Here is a 23,230-nt window from a genome sequence, read left to right as displayed (position 1 = left end):
ATATATATATATATATACACATACACACACACATCTAGGACTAAAAGAAGTTACAGTCTGGTAATTAGATGATGCAAGATAAGAAATGAACATGACTAGATTTGTGGAAGGCTTTCCACATCCTACCTACAACCCACTTTTCTTTCTTCTGCCTTTGCTTATACCATTCTTGACAGCTGAATTACTAAATCCTCTCATCCCCAGCAATTGAAATACTATTTTTATTTCAATGCCCAGTTTAAATACCACTTCCTCCATGTAGTGTACCTGATTTATTCAACCAGAAATGATTACTCTTTGCCTTTATGATACAGTGTATCTCTTAATCTTTTTCTCAGGCTAGTTTGCATGACATTTATATTTGTATATGTATTATAATCCCTATAGGAATCTTAGTTTTAGAAAGAAATATTTAAGATTATAAGGCAGGAAGACTGGTCTTGTAAGAAACTTCAAATAAGTAAAATTGATCATACACATGTATGCATATGTATGTATGTATGTATATATGTATATGTGCATGTGTATAATCTCTATAGGTAATAGAGAGTTTAATTTAAAAATCAAGATATTAGGAATTTGTGCTTTCACAAATTCATTAAAAAGAATGACTTCCTGATTTGTCTAATAAAACTAATATTCAAAGAAGTTATGAAATCTACTTCTGTGCATATCATCATGAATAAGATGGTCACCTTGTACTCTATATTTTCATAAAAATACTAGAAAAATCTATTTTAGAATAATGAGACTATATAATTAGTAGAGCAACATTGCAATTTCAAAAGTTAAATCTGTCATATCCTCTTTATTTCTCTCATATATGGGCTATTTATTGATATTCCTTGAATCTAGTTCATCAGAAGTATAGGCTTTACTCAAATATTTTGTTTTCTTTCTAAGGCTTCCTCATCCATTTTCCCTATGTATGATATACCATATGGTGATATTACTCTGATATTATGGACCTGAATTCTGCAAAGACAAGATTCAATTGGATTACTACACATCTAACCCTGAAAATAAAGTCTCTGAAATTGTTATAGAAAAGAGATGTTCCCACAATTTATCATGTTCATCCTTAAAAATTATAGCTAGTCCCTGGTTGTATGATAGAAGACTCTGAATAAAAAAAATAGCTTCAAACTAACTGAAGCTAATAGCTCAGGTAAATTCACATCTTTTCTCACCCCCCCCAAAAAATTACATTAAAATTTTGAGTTTAGGGTCCTCTAGAAATGGGAGGGTGAAATGTGTCCAGTGGGGAGAGATCAGGATGGTCAGAGGACCAAAGGATTATGCCATCAATTTAAGAAATTAATTTGTTATTATTTTTATATGTCGTTGTTTGTCCCCTATAACCAAGAAGAGATACCTTTTGATTTAAAATGAAATCATCAATGACATATCATTAATGCGCATGAAACTAGTTTCTGGGATACAAAGAGAAAACAAAATAGATATTGGTCTCTGGAAGCTCATATTGTATTGGGGGAGGTAAATTTTCAGGTTTCAACATGTTTGTCAATTTAATAATCATTCATTGCACCACTGCTATGAGACAGATACTGTGTTAAGCACTAGGTATACAAAGAAAGTAAAAAATCAGCCCCTGCTCTCAGGGAGTTCATTATACAATAGGAGAAACAAGATGCATGCAAGTATTTATGATCAAGTTATATGCAGAATAAATTGGAGATAATTATTGAGAAAAGGCACTAAAAAGTAGGAGGAAGGAGAAAATCTTCTTGGAGAAGGATTTTAGCTGAGACTTGAAGGAAACCAGGGGAACCAAGGAGACAGAGATAAAGGAGGAAAAACTTCAGATATGGAGACTATCCAGTGAAAATCCTTAGAGTTGGGGAAATATATAAAGAATAGCATGAATTCAAAATTTAATTGTTTACAGAGATGGTGAGGGGAGAAATAGGGGTGTGTTATAAGAAGACTAGAAAGGTAAGAAGGGAACAGGTTATGAAAGGCTTTAGCATGTGCACAGATATACTATAAAATTATTTGAAAAGAAAGAAAGCATTAGAAACTGAAGGAATTATAGAAGGCTTCATGAAAGTTTGGATACACTCTGGACTTTGACACTTTGCTTTAGCTGATTTCTCCCTCTGCCCCTCACCCTTCCTTCTCCCATTGGAGAGTTTCTTCAAAACCCTCCATTTTTTAAGGATGGACCCATATCAGCCATCTGCAACTCTTTTTGTCCATGTTGTCTCTGTCTATTAGAATGCAAGTTCCTTGTGAACAGGGTCTGTCTTTCTTTTTGGTTGTATTTGTATCTCTATCACTTGATACGTGTCAAGCATATAATAAGTAATTGATAAATGCTTATTGACTTGATATTTGAGTTGAACCTTGGTGGGAGATGAGGATTCTGAATTAAGAGTAAAGAACAAGATATATGTCTTAAAATATTTTAAGGGCTATCATGAGGAAGGGAAATTGTATTTATCCTTGGCACTAATGGGCAGAATTAGAAGCTAATTACAGATATTGCAGAAAGAATAGTTTCCACTTGAGCAAAGAAAAGAACTATAATAAGCAGTATCTTCTTTGTCAAATTTAAGTAGTACCCATTTTCCCCTGAGGTTCCTTTTAATTTTTAGATTTTCTGTGGTTCTGAAAAAAATAATCCATTATTTTTATGTGGCAAAATGTAACCTCAAAGTGCTTCTATGCAAAGAAAAATTAAAAAAAGAAACTCAACACTTCCCCCCCCCACATACACAATAATGTACTTTCAAACTACCAGTCTATTTATTGAGGTTTTAGTATAGTGGTAATAGTTGGCTTTCCTTCCTTCCATGTCCATCCCTAATTAGATCAGACAATTTGTGGCATCATGGTTTTGACTGTCAATATTAACTGAAAAATGAAGTAAAAAGAACCATTCATAGTTTTTACTAGGACTATTTTCCCTTTGGATTTGGTGAAAAGTGACACCAGGAAATGTTGGCCAAGGAATCAATTGATGTGCCAGAGGAAGATTGTCAGATAGATCCTCCATCTTTTTTTTTTCAAATATGAGCTACTTATAGTTTAGTATTGCATCATAAGAAATCCATCATCAAGTATTTATTAAAATTCAGGCACATTGGTAAGTCCTGGGTGCACAATAAAATGAAGAAATACAGTAAAACTGTCAAGCTGAGGTTTTTTGGTGGCACAATATCAAGTCCAACACTTTTTTTTTACTTTAGAAAAAAGCAGTCCATTCTTATTGTTTATTCTGCCATTAAGCTATCATTTTAAACTGATTTCATTATAATTATCATTACAATTATCAAGCATTTGTTAAGTACTCACTGTGTGCCAGGAACTATGCAAAGTAACTGTAGATATGAAAAAGACAAAAATATAGTCCTTATATCCCTGGAACTCACAGTGTAATGGGGGAGACAAAATTCCATTCTACTTAACTAAATTAAATAAATATTAAATTAAGTACCTGATGTCTAATAGGTACTGTGGAGAACACAAGCAAAAATAAGACTTGGTCACTGTTTTCATGTAGTTTAGTCTATAATGGGAAGTAATATAGATGGAAATAAAACCTCAGTATAGTACAACATGTAATGTACTATAAAAATAAAAGAAAACAAATATAAGGCATAAGAACATAGAAAGTATTATGTGCAAAGTATAACGAAGTCAAGCTTAACTTGGGAGAAGGAACATATCAGGAAGAGGGAAGAGGATGAACATTACAAACTCATGGAGTTAGGAAACCATGGCACATAATATAGTCACATTTAATCGTGAATTGTTCAAGTTAGTTAAAGTGTAGTTCGTATAGCTGGCTAGTTTGAGTCAAAGACAAAATTCCAACTCCTGTTTCCTGACTCCAGGCTCAGCACTTTATCTTGGTGGTCTCTGATAACTTTTGGAAAATATCAATATTTTGGTTCAAAATGCTGTTGGCTAAGAACAAATTCTTTTCAAATTTTCTAGTTGCCCTAAGTTCCACTCTCCCATTCTAGTCTTTTAAAATTCCTGATATTAAGTAAGATTTCCTCTTTAGTATGAGTACCTGTATTGGTCATGACCATTTTAGGAGTTAAGACAGCTGCAATATTGATTCAGGATAGCCATCATCATATAGTTTATGATGGCAAGTTGAGAGCCACCTCAGATATTTTCCCTTCTTGCACACTTCTCATGCCCAGCATTCTCAAAGACCACCTATTCCTTCAACAAGTTTCACAGTTATTATGCAAGTTTAACTAAATGTCATGTATAACAGTTAAACATAAGACCTCCATCTCCTTATGCCCCTTTTAGAAGCCTGGGTTCCCCAAAGATACTTCCATATTGAAAACCATTTTGTAGGGATTTTTTTTTACCATAGTAAACTTTTTTTATCATAGTAAATTTTGTGTTAGCCACAGATCCTCAGGCTCCATTTTTGATAGGCAGAAATATTTATTGGATTAAAATTTTGAAGTCATATATGCTCAAAGGGCTATAAAATTGTCCATACCCCTTGATCCAGAAATACCATTTCTAGATCTGTATCCAACGAGATCATAAAAACAGGAAAAGGACCCACATGTACAAAAATATTTATAGCAGTTCTTTGTGTGGTAGCAAAGAAGTGGAAATTGAGGGGATGCCCATCAATTGGGGAATGGCTGAACAAGTTGTGTTATATGAACATAATGGAATACTGTTGTGCTATAAGAAATGATGAGCTGGCTGACTTGAGAAAAACCTGGAAAAATTTATATGAGTTGATGCTGAGTGAAATAAGCAGAACCAGGAGAACATTGTACACAGTAACAGCCACATTGTGTGATGACTCACTTTGATAGATTTAGCTCTTCTCAGCAATGTAGGGATCTAAGACAACTGTAAAAGACTCATGATAGAAAATGCTATCCACATCCAGACAAAGAACCAAAGAATCTGAATGCAGATGGAAGCATACTATTTGCTCTCCTTGTCTTTAGTTGTTTTGTTTTATTTCTTCTTTCTTCTGGTTCCTCCCATTAGTTCTAATTCTTCTATATCTCATTACTAATGTGAAAATATGCTTAATATGAAGGTATAAGTAGAGCTTATATCAGATTACACCCAGTTTTGGGGAAAGAGGAAGAGAGAGGGAGAGAATTTAAAATTAAAAATCTTATGGAAGTAACTGCTGAAAGCTAAAAATATATTATTTTAAAAAATTAAAAATAACTGAAGTTATATTATTCCATTGAGCTTACTTATGCTTAAACCACAATGTCTACTTTTTGTTGTCCAGTCATTTTCAGTTGTGTCCAACCTCTTCATGTCACCTTTTAGGGTTTTCTTGGCAAAGATACTGGAGTTTGACATTTCCTTCTCCAGCTCATTTTATAGATGAGGAAAATTGCCCAGGGTGGCACAGATAGTATGTGTCTGAAGCAAGATTTGAACTCAGAAAAAAGGATCTTCCTGACTCTAGGCCCAGTACTCTATCCATTGTACAACCCAACTGTCCAAATATGTAAATGGGCTCTTTAAAATTTACTGAGCATATGGTCCTGTCAGAGACCTTTATAAATCTTTCACTAACCTTAATCCACCATGCTCTTTAAATCTTCTTTCTCCAGCAGAAGGGGGAGATTAAGCCTCTAGACTTAAAAGTCAGAGTAAAAACCTAGCTTGAATTAACTAATGTGTATACACTATTTTCTAACTCTTAGGTTGATAGTTAGAAGTAATTTCTGCAATCAGAGCCACAACCAGTAATTCTTGTACCCAGGGCAAGCATAGGGTTGAGGGACAGAGAGACAAGAGAAAACTCATTAAGACATGTGATACACCATCCTGTGGGGGAGAGATCCAAGAGTTCATAAGGCTGATACTTGGTAGAATTTGACTGGAGAGGAAATAGATCAGATCAGAACTGACTTTGTGAAAAAGTTTATCAGAGATGTCGAAAGGCCTTGGGGTCAAGCACTGGCCTTGAGTAGACTCACATTTTCCCTTCATTGTAGTGAAGATAAAGAGTTCATCCTTCTTGTGTTGAATAGAACTACACTTGGAAATGGATGGCATATTTACCAGATAATTTCCCTATATCTCAGATAGATAGGGAGCAAGCATACTGGTGGGACCAGGAACAGCTATTCATTTCTCCTGACCCCAAGATTTAAAATTATGCCTAAGGTGCACTGAGCTGCAATAAGTTGACCAATATGTCTGGAAGAGGGGTAAAATGGTGATGGCACCATAGTGAGGAGAGGCTGTGGTGGGGAAATAATGCAAAGTATGTAAAGAAATACAAAGAACTTTACCTAAAGAACTCAGAGGATTACAATAAGAGCACCATTGAGTCAAAAAAAAAAGATGGCCTCTAGATGTTTTATGCCTTGGGCCAACCTCATCATTCTGCCCTAATTATGGCTCTGGTTGAAATATATCATGCTTCTATCCCAGTCACACTAATACAATTTTAGAGGTATTTTGAAATCTATGAACTTGGCTTTTATTTATTATTTTGTTTTGTTTTGTTTTGTTTGTTTGTTTAACTTATCACCCACAAAAGAATTTGATGACAAAACAGTTAATTAAAATAATTTAATGTCCTGGATTTGCAAGGTGTTGAAAAGAAACTGAAAAGAGTTACCTGGCAATTAATCAAAGGGATTTATCTTTTAAGACAATGCTGGTACAAAATAGCTTACAAATTTGAAAGGTCAGTGGCTGTAGTTGTAGTGGGAGCCTTTTTAAGAGAGAAAATTGAATTAATGAGTATAGGAGTTTAACATATTTAAAAAGTGTTATTTCTGGACTTAGAGACTTATGACAGATATGCAATGCAGGTCAAATATAAAAATGCCATGGATACATATTTCATGGGATATATTTATTTTAAAAATAAGTTTATTATCAAAGTATTTTAACATTTTTAAATGGAGTTCTGAATTATCTCTCTCTTGTCTGCCATTCCCTTACTCACTGAGTGAGAAAGAAATGGGATATCAATTATATGTGTGAAATCACACAAAACATATTTCCATATTAGAATGTAGCAAAAATTAAAAAGGCAAGAAAAATAGAGTGAAAACAAATGTGCTTCAGTCTGTACTAAGACTCCATCATCTCTCTCTCTGGAGGTGGATAGTATTCTTCATTAGGACAATTCCTTAAGAATTGTCTTGGATCATTTGTATTGATCAGAATAGCTAAGTCTTTCACAGTTGATCATCCTTACAATACTTCTGTTACTGTGTATAATGTTCTCCTGGTTCTGCTCACTTCACTTTGCATCAGTTCAAGTTTTTCTGAAATGATCCTGATTGTCATTTCTTATAGCACAATAGTATTCCATCACAATCATATACCACAAGCTGTTCAGCTGAAGTCCCCAATTGATAAGCATTCCTTCGATTTTTAATTCTTTGACACCATAAAAAGAACTTTTGTATATATTCTAGACTCACCTGAGCTCTGCCCCAAATCCCTTCAAATACCTCTAAAAAGTGACTCTGAACAAATTCTAGAGCAGCAGAACCCAAAAAGAGACAGAGTGAGACAGATATCCAGCCCAAGACAACCTAGAAAGTCAACAGGAAAGGTCTGTTGCACTGACCTGAGAGAGGAGAGTCTAGCATGCAGGGCATAACACAGACCTGGCCTAAGCAAAGCCAGAGCAGGCTTCAGGGGACTGAATCACCAGTAGCAGTGGTGGTTCCATCTTCTCAGCCCACAAGCTCCAGAGACAATTAGAAGGTCAGCAGAAGGGGTCTGTCAGAACTGGGTGAGAGAGAAGTCCAGTCCCCCACAAGGCTGCAGGGTGTGCCAATACAGCCCCTGCAAACCAGGAACAGGCCTTGGGAGTGACTGAATCAGCAGCAGTAGTGGCAGCAGCAGTGGCAGTGGTTGCTCCTAGAGCTATTAGTCCACAGACACAATGTTTGAAAGTCATCTATTCTGACTACCAGGAGCCAAGATGGCAGAGTAAACAGTAAGTCATTCTAACCATCCCTTATTAACCCTGAAAAACCCAGAGAATATTGCTCCAGGAAAAATCTTGAAATAGTAGAGTCAGCAGAAAAACTAGATACAGCAGTCTTTTAGCTTGTGAGACTAGAGCAATTAATGGGAAAGGTCCTCCTTGCTGTGGCTGAAGAGGACCAGTACAAGAAGTGAGGTGTCCCATCAAACCAGTAGTAAGCTCCACCTCAGCAAACCAGTAACCAGGCCTCTAGCCCCCCAGCACAAGAAGTCTGGGACAGTGCCGCCTGTGACCCAGATGAAGAGATCAACTTTAAAAGTCAGAAAAAAGGCAAACATCATGAGCAAAAAGCAACACAGAAAAACAATGACCATAGAGAAATATCTTGGTGACAGGGAAGATCAAAACATAAATTCAGGAGAGGACAACATTGTCAATATACTCACATCTGAAACCTCAGAGAGGAATGCGAACTGATCTCAAGCCCTAAAAGCCTTCTTGGAAGAGCTCAAGAAGGATTTTAAAATTCAAATAAGAGAGGTAGAAGAAAAATTGAACAATTCCTTTAAAAATACAGTTGACAAAATGGGAAAAAAAGCACACTGAAGAAAATAACTCCCTAAAAAGTAAAATGGGCCAAATGGAAGAGGAGATACAAAAGCTAACTGAAGAAAATAATTCATTAAAAATTAGAATTGGGAGGTTATGGAGCAAGGTGAGTAAAGGCACCACCAGGAATCCCCTTCCCCTCCTTCTTGAAAGGTTTTGGTTCTCCTTTCTCCACCAAAAAAAGCATCTCCAAAGGTACAGTTACATAGATAAAGGTGACAGGAGTCTAGATTCACAAGATCACAGCCCCTGGACATTGAAAGGAGTTTCCAGCCCTGGCTGTACAACTGCCTCTTAATTGCAGTGCTAGGAATATTGCCAGAGCCAAAAAAAATGTAAGAATGAATTCAGTTAATTTGAAGAACATTCTGCAGTGGGAGCCACCTGATTTTCATAAGGGAAATGTTATCTACACAGCACAGTATAAAAGTTATAGGTCATTCAAAGATGAGTGTAAGAATATTATCCTCACCAGTTGTGATTTCTCAGATCTCCAAGTATGATAACTACATCTTCCAAGTCAGGGTTGAATCTGAAGATGACCAATCAGATTGGGTAAACATCACCTTTTGTCCCTTGGAAGACACCATCATTGGACCTCCTAGAACACAAGTAGAATCAATGGCTGGTTCTTTACACTTACACGTCTCATATCCAAATATTGAAAATGAACCTAACATGTGAGTTTCAAGAGATTATTATTACTCATTGACTTACAATATGCAATACTGGAAAAATGGCACCAATGATAAGTTGGAAAAAAAATACTCTATATGGCTCTGAAGTCCTTACTAATCTGGATCCTTAGACAGTTTATTGTCTTCAAGTTCAAGGGTTTATAACTGACAAGAAAAGAAGTGGAGAATGGAGTCAGCCTGTGTGTGCCCAAACTACTGATAATGTACTTGGAACAGCCTTCCTACAGCATTTCTTTTCTCTTGCCAGTACCTTCCAGTGAGAGTGAATCCTTTGATAAGTTAAGGGTCATAGAAGAATCTGAAAATGCTGGGCATGATACAATGGGTCCATGTGACTATTAAGCAGAAGTATTGCAACAATCCCTACTCTCTGGAGAAAAAAAAAAACACACCTAACTGGTCACAGCATTCAGAAAGTTTGTCCAGTCTCATCTTCATGAAGAACATGTGCTGAAATACAGAGTTAGGCCTTCACATCAAACTTTGGCTACAGAGCCTTCTGTTATTGAATTGATCACAATTTGAAATGCTCATTTGGCAGAAAATCCTTCATTATGGTTATTTCCAACTTGATAGGTTACTAATAGAAAACAAAAAGAACATTTTTGAGATTTCTCTTTTACTAACATACTTTATGATCTATCTGATGCCAAACAAGTGACAAACTTAAGTAAATATAAACATTGGAAGGAATGAATGCAAAAAAAATGGAATTGGGCAACTGGAAGCTAATGACTTTATGAGACATCAAGAATTAGTCAAAAAACAAAAGAATGAGAAAATAGGAGAAAATGTAAAATATCTCATTGGAAAAACAACTGACCTGGAAAATAGATAGATCCAGGAAAGATAATTTAAGAATTATTGGTCTATGTGAAAATCATAATTAAAAAAAAAGAGCCTGGACAGCATCTTTCAAGAGATTGTCAAGGAAAACTGCCCTGAGGGCCTGGAACCAGAGGGTAAAATAGTCATCAAAAGAATCCATGGATCACCTCCCGAAAGAGATCCCAAACTGAAAATGCCAAGGAATACTACAGCCAAATTCCAGAATTATCAGGTCAAGGATGAAATCTTGCAAGTAACCAGAAAGAAACAATTCAAATACCATGGAACCACAGTCAGGATTACACAGGACCTTGAAACCTCTACATTAAAAGATAGGAAGGCTTGGATTACAAGCAAAAGAGTTTGGATTACAGCCAAGGATCAGCTACCCAGCATAATTGAGCATAATCTTTCAAGGGAGGAGATGGGCATTTAATGAAATAGGGGACTTTCAGAGTTTCCTAATAAAAAAACCAGAATTCAATGGAAAATTTGGTCTTCAGATACAAGACTCAAGAGAGGCATAAAAAAGGAAACAGGAAAGGGGAAAAAAACATTATTCAATTAGGGCAAACTGTTTACATCCCTACACAGGAAGATAATACTTATAATTCTTGAGAACTGTATCTTTCCTATGATATTTTGAAGAGACATACATAGACAGAGCAGGTGGGTTTAAGTTGACTTTGATGTGATGATTAAAAACCTAATGAAGTGGTGAAAAGGAATTGTCAAAGAAGAAATAAAGCTATCACTCTTTGCAAATGATATGATGATATACTTGGAGAATCCTAGAGAATCAAGTAAAAAACTACTTGAAATAAAAAAAAACAACTTTAGCAAAGTTGCAGGATATAAACAAAGCCACATAAATCATCAGCATTTCTATATCTTACTAACAAAGCTCAACAGCAAGAGATAAAAAGAGAAATCTACATTCCATGTAGATATTATAAAATATTTATGAGTCTATGTGTCCAAACAAACCCAGGAAGACTTATGTGAACTGATGCTGAGTGAAATGAGCAGAACCAGGAGAACATTGTACACAGTAACAGCCACACTGTGAGATGACTGTCTTTGATAGACTTGGTGCTCCTCAGCAATGCAAGGATCTAAGACAAATCCATCAGACCCACAACAGAAAAAGCTATCCACATCCAGAGAAAGAACAATGGAATCTGAATGCAGATGGAAGCATACTATTTCCTCTCCTTTTCTTTTGTTGTTTTGTTTTATTGCTTCATTCTCATGGTTCCTCACATTAGTTCTTTTTTTTTAAGCTTAATCTGCTTTATTAACATTTTCTTCACCATTTTCTCAAGTCTAGACAATCAATAAAACAATAAATCAATCCCTAATTTGTCAGGTTTGCCAATTTCTGAGGTGAAAATGCTTACCCTGAAAATTTAACCATAGGCTTTGGAGAGCCAAGTGAGTTGGCTCCAGCACATTCCTGCTCCCCTAGGAGAGTGTAAACTCTTTGAGGGCAGGGACATATCTTACCTATCTTCCTATCTCCCTCAGTGGCTGGATATAGTACTCTGGACTTAGGTCTTTTTAAAAAAATGTTTGTTATATTTTAATCATTCCTTTTGTGGGAGGGACCATGTGTTATATTTTTATATGCCATAAGACCTAACATAGTGTTGAAAGAAGCTCAATAAATACTTATTGACTACAAAATGTTAAAAACATAGTTTTTGATCATATCACTAACCTGATCACAAATCATCATTGGTCTTTTGTTGCCTATACAATAAACTTCTAACACTAACCCATTCAAGGTTCTCCCTAGGATGATTTTAACCTACCTTTTTCCCCCCAGTCTATCTCCTCCTACTCCTCTATATGTACCCTATGTTCTAATCAGACTGTACTATTATTTGTTCTACCTCAAACATATCCCAAGCAATTACACATCCATGTCTCTGTTCATGCCTTTTTCTCTGCCCAGACTCTCTTTTCTACCCACCCCCATTATGCATTTTTCAAGGCCCAGGTCAAATGGTACCTTGTCCATGAAGCCTTCCCTGAGCTTTCTCTTCATCTGAATTCCCATAAAGCTTTGCTTAAACCTATCTTGTGTTGCTTTTATGCATTCTACCTTCTATTATACTTCTTCAAATTCATGTCTTCTCTCTCCTAAAGGACTACAAGCTCTTTGAGGACAGGCATTATTAGTCAACTTTGGACTTTTCAAAAGTGCTTTACACATTATAGATGCAATAGACATTTAATGATTCAATGAAATATATTCTAAGGCTTTCAATTGGATAGCGTTTATTTCATTCATAAAACAACTATTTCAACCAAAGGTATAACTTAGAGAAATAATTTTAATATTAAAAATTAGTCTATTTTGGCTTATCTAATAATTCAATTATTTTGTTCAAAAGAAAAATATATCACTCAAAATAAATTACTCACTGTGAAATAATAACAAAATTGTCTTTATCATTATATTTATCAAACTTCCAAACATGTTACTCTACATCAAAGGTGGGGAACCTGCAGCCCCAAGACCACATGTGACCTTCCAGGTCCCTGGGTGCAGCCCTTTGACTGAGTCCAAGCTTCACCGAAAAAAAAAAAACTTTTATTAAGGGGATTTGTTCTGTGAAGCTTGGAGTCAGTGAAAGGGCAGCACTTGAGGACCTAGAGGGCCACATCTGCCATTGAGGCCACAAGTTCCCCACCCCTACTCTGCAAAATCACAAAAATATTACAAAAGTCAATAAACGGCTAATGAAATTTTTGAAACCTACAATTAAAAAAGCCCACCTCAGCTGCCCTCTGAAATGTTCCCCTAGTTCTTCTAGTCAAAAATGTGTTTTCTTTGTCTGGCACACTCTTACATGAACCACTGTAGTTCTTGGGACATCTAGTGAGGCTTAAAATAAAAACTTTTTAATCTGATCACAAAAATAAGGAGACAACATCAGAATCACATGCTTAAAGTTAGCAAATCAAAATAGTTATCTTCCATTGGAACTGAATTATAGAAAGGAACAGTAGTTATTTAATCAATACTCCTAGAGGACCTAGTGTTTTCATAATTAACTCTAATGTTGAACTTTGGCATTATTTTCAATTAACAGGGAAGCATTTCTCTTTGTAGGCTCCAGGTTCTGTTCTTGTTCACTGGGGAGGAGGGTATAGGTATTGAATAGGCTTCAAGGCTTTCCTAGGATACCAACTACTGGCATGGCAATTGAGGCACAGTTGATTAATTCTTTTTTTTGTTGGATTGTTGAAGGAGGACACCTGTACAGCTATGGCTCTTCTCAAAGAGATGCTGAGCATATTCTTTAGGGGAGGGCAGAAGAATAGATAAGGCTGGATAGCATATATGAATAGTTGTTTTTATTGCTGGACTTTTGGCCATCATCCTCCTGAACTGAACAAAAGTCATTCTTCTCTTTTTCCCACCAGCTTCTTCATTCTTCTGCCTCCTTCTTGCACTATTGAACATATTAGTATGAAACAGCTTACCTATTTCTTCATCAATCTCTGTTAGGGACTCACATTGGAATACTATCCAAGCTACATTTGTACAGAAGGTGAAGAGGGCCTCAAAGAACTTCTGGTCTTTTTGTGTATCTGAAATCTTTTCCTTTCCACAGGCCTATGATGTGAGACTTGTCAGGCATTCTCAAACCTAAAACAAGGATACGATATTTCTGGGCAAGGTATTACTGTGACTTTTGTAACCTCTCAATAACCAAATTCATCTCTTTTTTCTCTATATGGCTTGCCATGTAGCTTTTGGGCTTCTTTTCCAATGAAGGTTTTTTCCTACATAATGAGATAAGTAGTATAACAATGCCATGAGGAATTTGTCAAGATTCTTATTCCTCATAAATGTTGTAAAGGAATAGATAACACTGCATTTCAGCGTCTTGTAATAAAAACAAGGCAACACATTTAGCATCATCCAGAGTAACGTTGTCATTCTTTGGGTGTTTATCAGTTCCTTTGGTTGTTTTCTCATCTCTTTCAGAAAATCTCTTCTCAGACAACCTTTCTGAGGTGGTGCCATCATTTTCAACAAAATGAATTGATTTGCCCTTCCTGAGTTTCTCTTTGGTTCCTGATACAAGCATAGGACTTTTTAATTTAAGAGTGTTGGTCTCATGATCCCAGTACCATCTCCCTATTGGTGGGGATAAAGGAGCTTCCTCGACCAATTGGGTGCAGTGCCAGTGGAAAGGCTCTTTGGAAGTGGCAGAGGAGCTGCCACTCTCTACCCAGCTACTAGAGAAGAGCCTGCAGAAAGCCCTGAAGTATTATGTGCTAAGCCTGGGCACCTGATCTGAGGGGTCCTGCTATGCTGGGCCTTGGGCCATCTCTGCCTCCTCCTCCTTTCCCTGCCTCGGCTTCCATGCTGGGAAAGGGCCCATTAGTACTACTTGTTCTTTACTTCATGACTAATGGAAAAATATGTGTAATATGAATGTATAAGTAGAACCTATATCAGATTTCATGACATCTTGGAGGGGGGGAGGAGGGAGAAGGGAAGAAAATTTAAAACTCAAAACCTTATGGAAGTGAATGTCGAAAACTAAAAAAAATAATTATTAAAAATAAAAAAACAATTTTTTAAATTAGAGAATTATTCAAATATTCTATTTCTTCTGTTAATCTGAGCAATTTATAGTTTTAAAATATTTATTCATTTCACTTAGGTTGTCAGATTTATTAGTACATATTAGGTAAAAGAGCTACTAATATTGCTTTACTTTCGTGCAGTCACTTTTTTCCCTTTTTGATACAGGTAATTTAGTTTTCTTCTTTATTTTTATTTTGAATAATTAATATATTTATTTTTAGTTTTCAACATTCACTTCTATAAGATTTTGAGTTTTAAATTTTCTCTCTCCCCCACTTATCCCCCTCAAGACAGTGCACAATTTGATATATGAATGAAGCAATAAAACAAAACAACAAAGGAAAAGGGGAGCAAAAAGTACACTTCTGTCTGCATTCAGACTCCTTAGAGTTCTTTCTCTGGATGTGGATAGCAATTTCCATCTTGAGTTTTTTGGAGTTGTCTTAGATTCTTGCATTGCTGTGAAGAGCCAAGTCTATCAAAGTCAGTTATCCCATAATGTGGCCATTACTGTGTACAATATTCTCCTGGTTTTGCTCATTTCACTCTGCAAAAGTTCATGTAAGTCTTTCCTATTTTTTTTGAAATCTGCTTGCTCATCATTTCTTATAGCACAATAGTACTTCTTTATTTTTTAAATCAAATTAACCAACATTTTATCTGTTTTATTGTTTTTTAATAAAACCAGCTCCTAGCTTTTTTAATTTCAATTTTATTGATTTCCACTTTTATTTTTATTTTGACATTTAATTGGGGATTTTTAATTTGTTTTTTTATATCTCTGAAATTTGGCTATAATATCCCTGGGAGTTTTCATTTTGGGATCTCTTTCAGGAGGTTCAAGAGGTTACAATGTTTTTAGACTCCAATATATTTTCTCTGTGGTTAGCCAACTGTAAAGTGCAACCAACAATAAATCCCCCAACCACTATAGATATATATTTTGAAGTGACACAATTTTAATATAAATAATACTGCTTTAGGCACTTTGTTTTTTACCACTTAGAATGTGGCTTTGAAAGGTAATCACCTTAAGATGTTCTCTCTCATTCTGCTGAGCCATTAAGCAAGTCTTTTAAGAAGTATTCTAGTGATCAGATTGATTTTTTGTGTCATTCCAGTAATAGGTAACCTACTGAGAATACAGAACATATTCTTCTAACATATAAGAAAAAAAATTACTTCTAAAGCTCTTCTTAGTACTGATCTGTCATTATCTCTAAGATATTTTTCAGTTCACATAATAGTTATAATACTATAATCCATTTGGGGATTTTCAATTATTTATTCTCTTAATTCAACATATATTTTAAGTTGGCTACTATGTGCCAGGCACTGTACTAAGCAGTAAAGATACAAAGAAACATTAAAATAAATCATGCTTCCAAGGAGCTCACAGTCTGGAGGAGATGGTAACATGCAAACAACTATGTACAAACAAGGAATCTACAGAGATTATCTTGGAGGTGAGGCACTGGGAAAGGCTTCTTGTAGAAGATGAGACTTTAGCTGGAATGCAAAGGAAACAAAGAAAGAGAGAGAGACAGAGACAGAGATAGACACAGAGAGACACAGAGAGACAGAGACAGAGAGACAGAAAGTAAGAGAGACACAGAGAGAGATGAGATGGGATGAGGCCAAATTATATGGATAGGGACAGCCAGTGACAATGCATAGAATCAGGATATGGAGTATCTCATGTGAGGAACTGCAAAGAGGCAAGTTTTACTGGATTATGAAGAAGGTAGAGGGGAATAAGGTGTTAAAAGACCGGAAATTCAGGAAGGAAACAAGTTATGAAGGGCCTTAAAAGACAAACAGGTGGTACAGTCGCTAGTCTTTAAATTGGGAAGATTCAGCTTTCTGAGTTCAAATCTGGCTTCACATACTCACTAGCTATGAAGATCACACAAGATAACATTCATAAAGCACTTTGTAAACCTTAAAGTTCAATATAATTGCCAGATGTTACTATTATTATTGTTGTTTTCCAGTTGTTTCAGTCATGTCTAATTCTTTGTGACTCCATTCGGGGTTTTCCTAGCAATGTTACTGGACTAATTTGCCATTGCATTCTATAGTTCATTTTACAGATGAGGAAATTGAGGGAAATAGAGTTAAGTGACTTGCTCAGGGTCACTAAATGAGTGTGTGTCTGAGATCAGATTTGAATTCAGGAAGATGAGGATTCCTATTCCAAGCTCAGTGCTCTATCCATCTAACTGCCCATTATTGTGATACAAATATATTTATATGTAACTTTCTTTTTATTATAATGATGTTATTGTCAGAATAATTGTTATTTTCTTATTTGACATTTATGTAATATTTCAAAGTTTTGCAAAATTCTTAACATACCTAATCTAATTTGAGGCTTACATCAGTGAAGAAATTTTATCCCTATTATAGTTAAGTAAGGTGAATAAGCTGAGAGTCAGAAAGATTGAGACTTGGGCATGCTCACACAATTTTTTAGTATCCACAGTAGGATTTGAACACATCTTCCTCCTTTTAAGTCCAGCATTCTACCCATTATACCATGCTATCTCTCTAAGAACTGACCTTACAAAACTTCTGTGATGCTGGTTGTCTTGTTCTTATTTTATAAATGAGGAAAATGAAGCTCAGAGTGACTCAATAATTGACTTTGGGTTTTTTTTGAGTCATTGAGTGACCAACACTTTGTGAGCCCTTTGGGGATTTTCTTGGCAAAGATGTTGGACTGGTTTGCCATTTCCTTCTCTAGCTTGTTTTATAGATGAGGAAACAGAGGCAAACATAGTTAAGTGATTTATCTAGGGTCACATAGCCAGTAAGTGCCTGAGGTCACATTTGAACTCAGGTCTTCCTGACTCCAAGATCAGTTGTCTATCTTTTGTACCATCTAGTTTCTCATTGAATTATAAAGATAGCAAATGACAAAGCCAAGTATAAAAGACTGGCCTCTTGATTCCAGGTTTAGGAATTTTCTTACTATGCTACACTTCTTTTTTCTTTCTTTCTTTCTTTCTTTCTTTCTTTCTTTTTTTTAGAATGTCAATGTCTATAGGAAATCATGTGCTTGTATATTTTAGAACAAGAGCTGCACAAAAGTTCAATGCAAAAATTAGAGGGTAAGCCTTTATCAAAAGTAGCCAGGAAAATGAAAGATTATGTTATTGATGAGATATAAACACATTGGAAATAGTCGTTATTTGCACACAGGCTCCTGACTAGCTGTTCATTTCAATCCTGACCTATTTAATACCTAAATAAACTTGCATTAATATCCACTAGGTTATAAGGAACTAGATTAAAATGCTCTAATTCATTTCACTTATAAATGAAATTTTATGTGAACTCAGGCCTCTAAGGCTCAAAGTGCATGCATTTCTTGCTGACCATAGGTGCTCAGCCCTGCTAAAGCTTTACTCAATTATAATAGTAGAAAATTAGTTTAATTTATCAAAGAGTGTGATTCAAAACTACAATAGAATCAGATGTTCTAAAGGGAATATTTTCTGACCAGCATAACATTAATGGTTATTCTGTTTTAAATGTGAAATAATTTAATTTAAAATATGTAGAATGATTATTATGGAATTATATTTGTGATTATAGATACGTATATGTATTAATTAGGTCTGCTACAAAGCCCTCATCTAGATGAAGAACCACGGAAATTTGGAAATCTCTCTGAATTAGTGTCTCCCATTAAATGCACAGTGACAGTGGCCCTGAATTATACCCAGATATTTGGTATAATTTCAAAGGTAACTGGTATCTATTTTACTCAGACAAAAATGTAAAAACTTCAGGAAAATGTGAACAAAAAATAGATAATATACACTGAAAATCCTTTTAGCTTAACTTTAGAAACTTTAGAAGCCTAAGATAAACAACTTTTAAGAAGACATTTTAAGACACGTTACAGTCCTTCACCAATGTGTATAATTATTAAAATATCAATGGGGCCTCTGCTTAGAAGCTAGGATTTTTATGTCTCTAGCAAGATAATAAAGAAGCAATGACTCATGTAATTGTGTGCATAAATAAATATTCCCTGATAAATACAATTTAGAGGCCTGGTGTTTTTGGAATGAAGATAGTTTCCTTCTAGAATTTTTGAACTTGTGTTACCTAATCCATTATTTATCTAAGTGATGATCCTGGTGTTTAAGGATTCATAAATGAAACTATATTCAAATAATCAACCCCATCTGATGGCAAGCCTATGTAATCATTTCAATGGTAAAATGATAAAGAACATGGAGGAGTAGACATTTTCTCTAAATTTCATGGCATTTCAATCCTCTCCAAAATAAGAATTATGTACATGGAACAACACAATTTCAGCTGTTTCCATGGTCTAAAGTACCAAGAACTCTAGTGTGGTAATAACCTGATGAACTAACCCCAAGGTGGCTAATCCCTAAAATTCCCAAGACACTCACTTAACACTCTTTTCCCCAATAGCCAGGCCATTCTGGCAGGCCTTCAACAAGCTGATCCAAAGGTTTGCAATAGAAGTCAGTTCTCCCCTCCCACTCTTCTCCCACCAAGTTACAGAAAACCAAAAGACTCTGGTTGGAAATGCAGTGTGGCAGTATTCTGTAGTATAGCAGTACTAAGCTATAGAACTGAAGGGAAAACAGAGGGAATTCAGGGAAGATGTTAGCATATATTGTGAATGCAGCAGGTCTGAAGCAAAGGATACTCACATCCAGCCAGGGCCAGTTATGCCCATTCCAATAGTCACTTAAGTCAATCAATCAATAAACATTTATTAAATACCTGCCACGTGCCAGGCACTGTGCTAAAACAGTCTTTTCCCTCAACAATTTTACAATCTAATGGGGGAAGACCTGAAAACAAATATATACAAAGAAAGCTATATACAGAATGAATAGGGGAAAAAATTAACAGAAAGAAGGCCCTGGAATTAAGAAGGGTTAGGGATGGCTTCCTGTAGAAGGTGGAATTTTGATTGAGAGTTAAAGGAAGGAAGGGAGGTCCGTAGTCAGAAAAGAGAGAGGGCATTCTGGGAATGGCGGATAACTAGAGAAAATGACTAGACCTGAGAGACTGAGTGTCTTGTTTTGTGGAACAGCAGGGAGCCAGTGTTATTGGACTGAATAGCACATATCCAGCAGGAAGGTATGAGAAGACTAGAAAGGTAAAACGGTTGTGAAGGGCTTTAAATATCAAACAGAGCACTTTATATTTACTTCAGGAGGAAATAGGAAGCTGCTGGAGTTTATTGAGTAGTTGGATGGCATAATCAAACCTTGATTTGGAAAAATCATTTTAGCGGCTGAACAGAAGATGGATTGGAGTGATTAGCAACTTCAGTCAGGCAGATCCACCAACAGGCTATTGTGATAATCCAAGTATAAGACTATGAGGCCTGTATAAGAGTGGTAGTGGTGTTAGAAAAGAGAATGGGACATAGTAGTGAGATCTTGCAAAAGTGAATAGACAAGCCTTGGCAACAGATTGGATATGGGTAGCTGGGGAGGGTGAAAAATAATGAGGAATCCAGGATAATTCTTGGTTGTGAGCTGAGGGACTGGGAGAAGGGTGATGCTTTCTATAGTAACAGAAATGGTAGAAGGAGAATATGGTTTGGAGGAAAAGAATGAGTTCTGTTTTGGACATTGAGTTCATGATACATACTGGACATTCAGTTCAAGATGTCTGAAAGGCAGCCAGAGATGTGAGTCCGTATGTCACCAAAGAGATTGGAGTAGCGTAGGTAGATTTGAGAATCATCAGTGTAGAGTTGGCAATTAAATCCATGGGAACTAATGTGATAAGCAAGTGAAGCAATATATAAGGAGAAAAGAAGAAAGCCCAGTACAGAACTAGGAGAGAGTGGTGCCCTGAAAACCTGCAGAGAAGAGAGTATCAAAGAAGAGAGTGTGGTCAACAGTGTCCAAGCTGCCGATTGGTCAAGAAGAATGATGACTAAGAAAAGGCAATTTTATTTGGCAACTGAGACCATTCATTATTTTGGAAGGAGCAGTTTTGGTGGAATGATAAGGTTGAAGAGTAGATTGGAAGAAGTTAAAAAGAGAATGAGAGGAGAAAAAGTAGAGGTATATATTGTAGATGGCCTGTTGGAGAAATTTAGATACAAAAAAGCAGAAGAGATACAATATTTAGCTGGAGTAAAAGGATCAAGTGAAGGATTTTTTTTTCAGGATAAGAGGGATATGAGCCTGTTTGTAGGCAGCAGATAGCAAAAAGTTAGGAATAGCAGCGGGGGCAATCTTTTTGAGGAGATGAAATGGAAGAGGATCACAAATAAGTAGATGGGTTAGCTTTGGTAAGGAGTAAGGCTACATCATCAAATGAGATAAGAATGAAGGAGGAGAAAGAGGCAGAAGGTACCTATGTGACATGAGATTGGGAAGAGGAAAGAAGAGGAAGTTTACATGAATAACTTCATTTTTCTTCTGTAAAATATGAGACAAGGTTCTCAGCTGAGAGAATGGGGGGAGGAATAGCCATGAGAATTTTGAGGAGGTATGGAAAGTTTTAGAAAAGCCCCTGTGGAAAGTGGGATAGAGGGGCAGCTAGGTGGTGCAGTGGACAGAGCACTGGCCCTGAAGTCAGGAGGACCTGAGTTCAAATCCAGCCTCAGATACGTAACACTTACTAGCAGTGTGACCTTTGGCAAGTCACTTAACCCCATTGCCTAGACAAAAATAAAGTGGGATAGTGAGATGACAAAGGAGGTATGGTATGATTGCCTAGCAGCACTTAGGGTCCAGGTGAGGTTATGTCACATAAATCTGTAGTAATCCCAATCAGAACAGTTGTATGATTTTTTTCCACCTTTGTTCAGCAGCACATGTGTAGGACCAAGGTTCATAAATGGTGGAAATGATCCAAGACCAAATTTTAGTCATGCAGGATAGATGATATGATACTGAGGGTAGGGATTCAAGAGAGGGAAAAGTATAGAATTGAATTGGTTCACCAAGGGTTAAAAATTGGGAGAAGAGGAGATAGTGGCAAGTGCAGAAGAGATGTTCTGGGAGATAACTGAGAGGTCAAGGAATTAGAGGTCACAGTATGGACTAAAAGTAGGGTTTTGTGGGAGAAGGATGAGGGAGATATCTGGGGAGGGAGACAGAGGAAGATAAGAGAATTTCAGAGTTCCTGAACAAATAGGTGGTACATTTGTGTGTGGTGGCAATTTCAAGGGTACAACCATCTTTCTGTGTGGCTGAGATTGGTAGGTGGGTAGGTGAGTAGGAAAAAATCAATTTCACTGAAAAAATCAATTTCAGTGAAACATGAATTGCCCCCATGTAGGAGGAGTCTGAACCAGTTTTGAGGCTCAGCCCCTGAGGAAACTACCATTAAAAAAGGAAAGATTCTGAAGATGAGCAATAGAGGGAAACATAGAAAAATGTGAAATTATCCAAAAAGTTAGGAGAAAGAGGACTCAGTTAAAGATGTTGTTCAAAAAGAGATAAACCAAAAAGTAAGCTATTATTAACAGAAGGGAGGATGGCCTCCAAATCACTGAATGAGTCCAGTATATATAAATAAATATTACAAGATAAAGGAAAATGAATCAATACCTAATGAATCAGAAAACTGGATTCTCAGTGGAGCATGGAGTCGTAGCAGGATGTTTCTGAATGTTTTAAAGAGAAATAAGAATTGTGAAGGCAAAATGTATGGACTATTCAGCAGAAGTAGTTGGTAGAATAACTTTAAAAAAAAACTTGAATCTACAGAGGAAAATATCATCAAAGAAACAAAGAGAGAGCAATAGATTGGAAATGAAAATGTGGAGAAGTAAAGAACAATCTGGAAAAAAGAGGCAAAATTCAACTTTCAACAAAAATGATATTTACAAAATAAAGACAAATTGATCTCAAAGGCAGGATACATATGGATGACCTAAGGACTAAGTCTTCTGGAAGATCACAAGACAAAGAACATGAACACTAGAATGCAATAATAATAATAATATGAGAAAACTTCAGAATTTCTTAACATAAAAAATACCAGGTGGAGCCAAGATAGCAGAGTAAAAAAAGTGCTTGAGCTCTCCCCAAAAGGCTTCCAAGTACCTGTTAAAAATGGCTCTAAACAAATTCTAGAGCAGCAGCACCCACAACAAGACAGAGTGAAACAAATTCCCAGCCCAAGACAACCTGGATGGTTGATGAGAGAGGTCTATTGCACCAAGCTGGGAGAGGAGTGCAGTTAAGTGTGAGCTGTGCAGGCTGCATAGGCAAAGATATGGCCTCAGTGAACCTGGAGCAGTCCTCAGGGGATTGAATCAAGGGGAGCTGTGGCAGTTTACAGACTTATCAACTCATAAACACCAAAGACAACTTAGAAGGTCAGTAGGAAAAATCTGTCTAACTGCAATGAGAGAGGAGCTACATCTGGCCCAGTCCTGGCACATCCCTGGGGAGGCAGCTGCTTCTGGGCCCAGAGACTGAGGAGGAATTGAGTGGCTGATCAGAGGGGGACTGCAGGGATATCTTTGCTGGTGCTGAGGCAGGATTGTCTTCCTTTGTCTGTGCTTGGATA

General features: G+C 36.3%; 2 pseudogenes; one reads left to right on the top strand and one right to left on the bottom strand.

The window, feature by feature from the left end:
* The first annotated feature begins 8,085 nt into the window (after positions 1-8,085).
* On the top strand, positions 8,086-9,509 carry LOC114047453 (annotated as a pseudogene).
* A 3,633-nt stretch (positions 9,510-13,142) lies between these two features.
* On the bottom strand, positions 13,143-14,463 carry LOC114047452 (annotated as a pseudogene).
* Between the last annotated feature and the right edge of the window lie 8,767 nt (positions 14,464-23,230).

This window comes from Vombatus ursinus, unplaced genomic scaffold, assembly GCF_900497805.2.
Source record: "Vombatus ursinus unplaced genomic scaffold, bare-nosed wombat genome assembly UNPS02014787.1, whole genome shotgun sequence".
Lineage (NCBI taxonomy): Eukaryota > Metazoa > Chordata > Mammalia > Diprotodontia > Vombatidae > Vombatus > Vombatus ursinus.
This window is presented reverse-complemented; position numbering and strand designations above follow the sequence as displayed.